Genomic DNA, 6731 nt, shown 5'->3' with positions numbered 1-6731 from the left:
GAGAGGTGCACCATCATTGGGACATTTTATTTTACTGAATTTCTTGGAGAAACAAACCCAAGGGATTAATATAGCTCTATCTATCTATCTATCTATCTATCTGATTAACATGAGTTCTAGATAACCTAGATCTCACTCAGTATGCTTCTACATGTAAACAGAGTCTCGTATATTTTGATTTTTGGGAGATTGTGGAATATATTTCTTTATTATTTCCTGATGTGATGTATTGTTGCACGTGTTACGATATAAAGAAAGGTTACAACGGTAATGCTTAGCAGGTTAATCGCAGTGTTAACGCTACTGCACAGACACATTTTTGAAGCTAGACAGTAGCAGAATTTAGTTACAGATTTGTTATAAATAAGAGGACCTATAAGGGATTTTTCTTTTGTAGACTTATACATAAAAAACACAAGGCAACCAAGGGGATTTAAAATGTGAACCTTATTGAATGTGAATGTCTTTTGTTAGAAGAGGAATGTGTGGAGAAAAGATGAACGCATGTGTAAATGAACAGAAACCAAAGATGTAAACTTCTGTGTAGTAAACAGGCGAGGGAGAGCCTGCAGTCGAGTGCAACTCACGTCCTCTGTCTCTGCTTTTTATTGGAGCAAAATAGTCATTAAAGCCACTACTGAATCCCAGCTGCAATATTTAATGCAGCCACAGATGTTAGGCAGCATTCTGCTGACTAACATGCAGCAGAACACTGCAGTATGTGTTCTGCGCCCGTTCCACCTCTTCACAGGCACATCACTATATGTTTAGTTAATTCATGTTTTTCATTTAAATTTGCTGTTTGTTTTTTGTTTTTTTTGGGGGGGGGGGGTTTGGGGGTAACAATCACTCTCCATTTATACCGTTTTAATTATGATGCGTATCTTTAAATAGCACGGCAAAGTGTAAATAAGGGAAAATTACACAAAATACACTCAAATGAAGCATTCATTCATTTTTGAAGTAATTGACTGTATACATACACCACATATTTTACTAGGTTTAAGCACAGTGATACACTCTTGATTTTTGCATGGTCATATCAACATTAGATCTTTTATTATGAGTCATCAGAACTTCTGAGTGAAACATGGAGTATCCCTCTGTAACCATGGTTATTCACAGTCAGGCTTGACATTACTGTGAGCAGCATACATGATTTTATGAATCAACATTTGTGGGTTTGTGGTTATACTCACTCTCTCCCTTGTAGAATAACTAAAAGTAATAAAGTAATACATTTGTTTTGCGATTAGGCTGACATGAGAAAACTGATGTGATGGAGCGTGAGAAGTGTGTCAGAGAAAGCAGCCCTAACTTGTAACAACTTGAAGTCAGTGTGGGAAAATAAAACAGTTACTTGTGTGGGACTGTAGCCTATAGGTTTATATTATTAACTGATAATTATAAGACAGGTAATGCAATAAGTATTATAGTAAATTAGTTTCTCCTGGGAGTAATTCATTAACATACTGCATTATTTTAAGAAAAGTATTCTGTGTAATATGTGCAATACATTATTTTTTGAGTAATGACCCAACACTGATCACCACAAAGAGGGGAAATACCTCCAACAGGCACAAACATTCCTAACACAGAGAGCTTGACCCTTTGCTAGGCCTCACCACCTCTAACAAGGTCTTTCTTTCACAAACACCACTCAAGATGGGTAGTATTGTTTCCCCTGTGTCTAAATACGCAATGTTTTGTCTAAAAAGTTCACCATGGCAACTTGAAAGTATGTGAAATTATGTGTACAAGGCTGGTGTCTGCTCCTGTAAAGTGACAAAAAGCAAAAAAAAAAAAAAAAAAAAGCTTTTTCTGAACCAATGTCTTCATTTGAGGCTCTTAATAAATTTCAGTTTTGTTTTCTGTGAATCTTCTGGACCTGAACTCAGACCTGCATCTCTGATCTTCTTGGCATCTTCACTATCAGCTACAACAATGTGGAGGAGCTGATCTTGTTCTGCTGAGTTTAGCACAGGTGGAAATGCTGCTGAGAGGTTGTGGGTGGAGTAGGCCAGCTTGTCAGTGAAGAGCTATATGTTCACAGGAGCCTGTATCTCTTCCTGCATTTATAGTTAGCTCTGTCTGTAGAAACGTTTGTATCTGAATAAATCTTGCTCCTTCTTCCTAAATCAGACTGCTACAACCTCTGTTGTACAGAGTGTGCTACTTGACTGCAAAGCTGTCATTTAGTTCCGTTTTAAGCTGGCATTTTGATGAAGTGGTCCAAAGATAAAATTGTTAGTTATTCACATACAGAATTGTATATGAATGACCTAGAGTAACTAGAGTTTGAATTTCTGTGTTTGTATTGCTGTGAAACTTTGACTTATGCTAGTAATTCTTAAACTTCCAGTGTTCTTTATCCCACAGGCTGAACTCTCCTCCCTGAGTCTCTGAATCCAATGAAATGAAAATGAACATTCAGTTATATAATGAAACATGCTGTAATTGAGGGGTTAGCTCATTATGCCACATTAGTCTGATATAAATAGTGAGCTATTAGACTTAATTTATTAGCCAGTTTCATTTTATTAAAGAGCTTGGGGCCAAGTATGCTGTGGCTCCTCATTTACAAAACTGCTGCTTAAAATCTGATGGGGACACCTGTGTGTTAGAAATTCTGACCATTGGTAATTTATCTTCACTGGTTGTGGACAATGGAAGCTACTGTGGTATCGGTTATATTTAAATTGATCTTATCTTCAGTCTAGACCCAATGAAAATATATATAATCAAATGAAAACATGTTCTTAGAGTACTAAAGTTTGATACTACTCTAAAACTTAAATCTCTTTAATGCAGAACTTTGTAGAAACCCATTTGGCAGCAGACATCTCTAATTTTTCTTTGTGAAGTCTGTGTACACCAGGTCATTGTTATATTGACAAGTTAACCATTGCTCCCGTTTCCTAATTAAAGCAAATAGGACTCACTGGGTATTAATCTGGAGCCACACTAACAAGCCTGGATACTTTTGTGAAATATAATAGGAGTCAGATTTTCAAGACTCTGTCTAATGCTTTATTTTGCTTTTTTTTTTTTTTTTTTTAAAAGAGCAAAATAAGACATGCTGTACAGAATTTGTATAATCTTACCTTTTTATCTTACACTCAAAAAAGTGAAATTTGGTGGTTATTGCATTTACAAGACTCTAACATGTAATTTGAACACAATGAATTTATGTTTCTAAGGTGAACGTAATAAAATCATATAAGATCTACAGGAAATTTACCAACTTAGCACCTCTTAAATTTATTCTTGTTGATATGGCATGATAAAATCTAACAAGACTGGTTAGCTGCCTTAAAGACTCGCGATATCACAAGATCACGTGAGATTCTAAACAACAAGAGGCAGGAAAGCACATGGTTTGCTTCGTGGTCATCTTGGAAAGGTAAGAGTGAATCTATCTTCATCCATCTTGATGAAAATACTTTTTGCACAAAGGTATCATTAGTTTGTTGATTCTTTTCAGTTCTATTTATTCACATTTGTTTGGTTTTTTTAAATATCTGTTTGTTTATGCCATTCCAGCTAGCTAACACGTTAGTGCAAGAATATAGCACAATGTCATGCTAGCATGATAGCCTAATATGAAAGACTTAGCTACTCCAAATATAGATATTGTTTATAACTTAACCTCTGCACATAAGCTAGTTTGGCTCTACCACAGAGACTGTTGTGATAAATTTACATTTTACGTGTGGGTTGTTGAAATTTGTAAGTTTGTAAGTTGCAACTGATGGACAGTGGTTTATTTAACAATTTATGTGTTTTTAGTACACTGAGGAGGAAAGACAAAACATGAACAGATATGTTTTCCTGTTTTTTAATTTTTTTTAAATTAAATATTTTTCTACTTAATAAACTTGGAGACTTGCAGTTCCCTCCTGTAAAGATAATAAATGTTTAATCTTATCAGGTGGTGAAAGGTCTGGAGAGCTGGCAGGCCAATTCATCAAATTCAAGGTGAGCTAATATTTTTCTTAAAAATGATCACATTCCCATGTTAAAAATGTAATATATTCATTTGTAAGTGACATATAGTTTTGAGACCAAGAAAACATTGCATTCTGATTTTATGTACACATCATCTAAACTTTCTTGAATTGGGGGTATGGCATGATTAAATTAATACACAAAGTAAAAAACAATATTAAAATGACAGACTTGTCTAAAATGCATAAATACTATTTGAAAAGATTAAGACTGTAAAACAATACCCTCTGTATTCCTCACAAATTCCTGGTAATTCAACTAAAAGTTCTTTAATCCCACTGCTAGGTCGTTGAGATGGATTTCCGTATATATTTGTTTTTTTCCCCCTCTGTGTATAAAGACTGATGCTGTTGAAATCAGAAGAGAATACATCGCCAAAGGTCTTTGCGTGTACCTGAATGAAGATCCTGAGAAGCTGGTGAAGGATTGCCTGGTATGTTAACTTGCCTGTATCCTTAACTAAGGAGATGATCAAAGATAAGCTTGAACTACATACAAAAAGTTTCAGGGGATGGGGTTTTCCTGTAAATTACCGGTGGCTGTAAGAAATACCTTTTAAAATAGGAAAAGTAAGAGCTTTATGTTTCTCACTGGATACTACACGCACCATTCTTGAGTGTTTTATACTAACCTTATTATAATATCATTATAATAACCTCATTCATACACACATTCATACAAGATTTTCATGTAACATTTACACTTCAATAGATGTATCAGGAGCAACTTGGGGTTCAGTATGTTACCCATTGATAGTTTTAGTATCAGATTAGAGAAGCCAGGGATTAAACCAGTAGACAACTTGCTCTACCTCCTGTGCCACAGTCACCCCTATCACAACTCAAGATTTTGAAAGACAGGACATTGTTGAGGTATTGAATGAACTTCTCTTGAGTCAGGAAAAATATCGGGCAGTCATTTTTGATTACATTTACATTATTATAAAGCTTGAATGAATAAAGCTTTTAGGTATTTTACATTAATGTAAAACAGATATGTACTTTTAAAACTGTTTGCAATGGACATTAGTGAGAAATCCTTATCTTTTTTTTTTGTTTTATTGTCACAGGAAGTTGATAAAAATCATCGCCACTGCCATAGCAGAGACAGTCTTTGGAATCTGTGTCATTCGGTCAGAGGGTGCGGAGCCTGGCGATGACCCTGAGGATGTTATGATTGTTCTAGAGGGGGTGGAAGTGATGGGTGAGTTGGGCAATGTAGTTTTTGCAGTGACAATGTTGCTTGGTCTGGTCTATTCACTGAACCTGAGCTACCCTCTGGATCTCAGGTACACCTTTGAGGTCCTGCAGAAGATTCTTATGGAATTAGATGCACATGAACTAACCAACAGCACACAAAGTACAGGTTCTCAAAACACTATTTTCTCGTTGAGAAATGTTCCCATTACAACAGCTACACCATGTATCTGGACCATGAACCTAAAATAATTGCAGATAGATGATACCATGCATTTTTTATTGATTTTGAGAAAACACAAAATTGGTGCTCTTTCTTTTTTGAAAGTGCATCTGTTGACCTTCAAAGTAGTTGCTTTCTATTAGCATTAAAGACTTGTGTTGGAATAACTTAATTTGTATGAGTTGGTTTAACTCAATTAACTTAAGCTGGGACCAAATTTAGTAAATTAGTTGGAGAAAACCTACTGAATTGAGTTGGAACAAAACTCTTTAAGTTGGATCAACACTATTAAAATATATTGGATCAAAATGCAGTAAATACGTTGATTCATCAATCTTTAATTAAGTTGGTCCAACTTGAGTGCATTAAGTTGGAGTAACAGAATTGCATAGTGCTAAAGTAAAGCAATTTAATCACGTGGAAATTCTTTCCATGATTTTTTTATGTTCATTTGAAGAGTTATTTTTTTGAGTGTATAATTCTTGTTGTCAGAAGCATTCCCCCCTTTTCACTACAGACATTAAATAAGATAGAGAATCTGTATCATCAGTGAAGATGTTAATAAAATAATACTGTTATAAAAAAGCTTATAATTTTTTCAAAAATCTTTAAAATTTTCTGTAGTTTCTCATCAGACATTACTTTTGGGCGTTGAAAAGTGCCTGACAGCAGGCAGACAGCATTTTATCTCTGATGTCCACACTTTCATTTCTCCAGAGCACTGCTTTCTTCTGTTTCCACCAGTGCTGTCTGATCGGGAAGGCTCATCAGTCATCAGAACGACTTGGCTTTACTTGGGTCAGAACAATAATATCCCTGCCAAGCGTGATGGACAGCTGAGGCGAGGTTGCGAACAGCAGCATGGTGTCACGACACAGACTGAAGGTAGAGAGAAGACAAATGTTGACGTTTCCATCAGAAATCTGCTCAAGGTGATGTTTGGGGTGGCTGCACCCTCCACCTGCAATAAAACATCCTCCAAACGTTTCTTCAAGGCCTCGGCTGTGATTGCACTGCAGTGTTGCTCACTGAAAAAGCAGTCACAAGAAACACTTCAGGTTCATCCACACTGGGGTTTATTGGATCAGAGAGGCTTTTATTTCCATTTTAAAAATTTTCTTCACACTCAAAGTGTGACAGCTGGAGTGGGGTGTGGGGAGTAAACTCACAGAAAGCATGTTGCTGCTTTCAATTTCCTCATGACATGACAGGATTTAATCATTGTAAGATGTGGTTGTGCCCTGCAGTGTTAAAAAGTCACATTAATTTTGTTCCTAGAAAGGCTGCGACGACTGTATTTGTTT

General features: G+C 35.9%; 1 long non-coding RNA gene across 1 annotated transcript; it reads left to right on the top strand.

Moving 5' to 3' along the window:
* Positions 1–3019: 3019 nt before the first annotated feature.
* On the top strand, positions 3020–5553 carry LOC146514988 (uncharacterized). The gene is made up of 3 exons (XR_014874916.1): positions 3020–3978; positions 4349–4441; positions 5078–5553. It is a non-coding gene; the product is annotated as an uncharacterized LOC146514988 (long non-coding RNA).
* Positions 5554–6731: the final 1178 nt, after the last annotated feature.

This window comes from Neolamprologus multifasciatus, chromosome 7 (assembly GCF_963576455.1).
Source record: "Neolamprologus multifasciatus chromosome 7, fNeoMul1.2, whole genome shotgun sequence".
Classification (NCBI taxonomy): domain Eukaryota; kingdom Metazoa; phylum Chordata; class Actinopteri; order Cichliformes; family Cichlidae; genus Neolamprologus; species Neolamprologus multifasciatus.
Note: the sequence above shows the minus strand (reverse complement) of the source record. Positions and strands in the feature narration are given on the sequence as shown.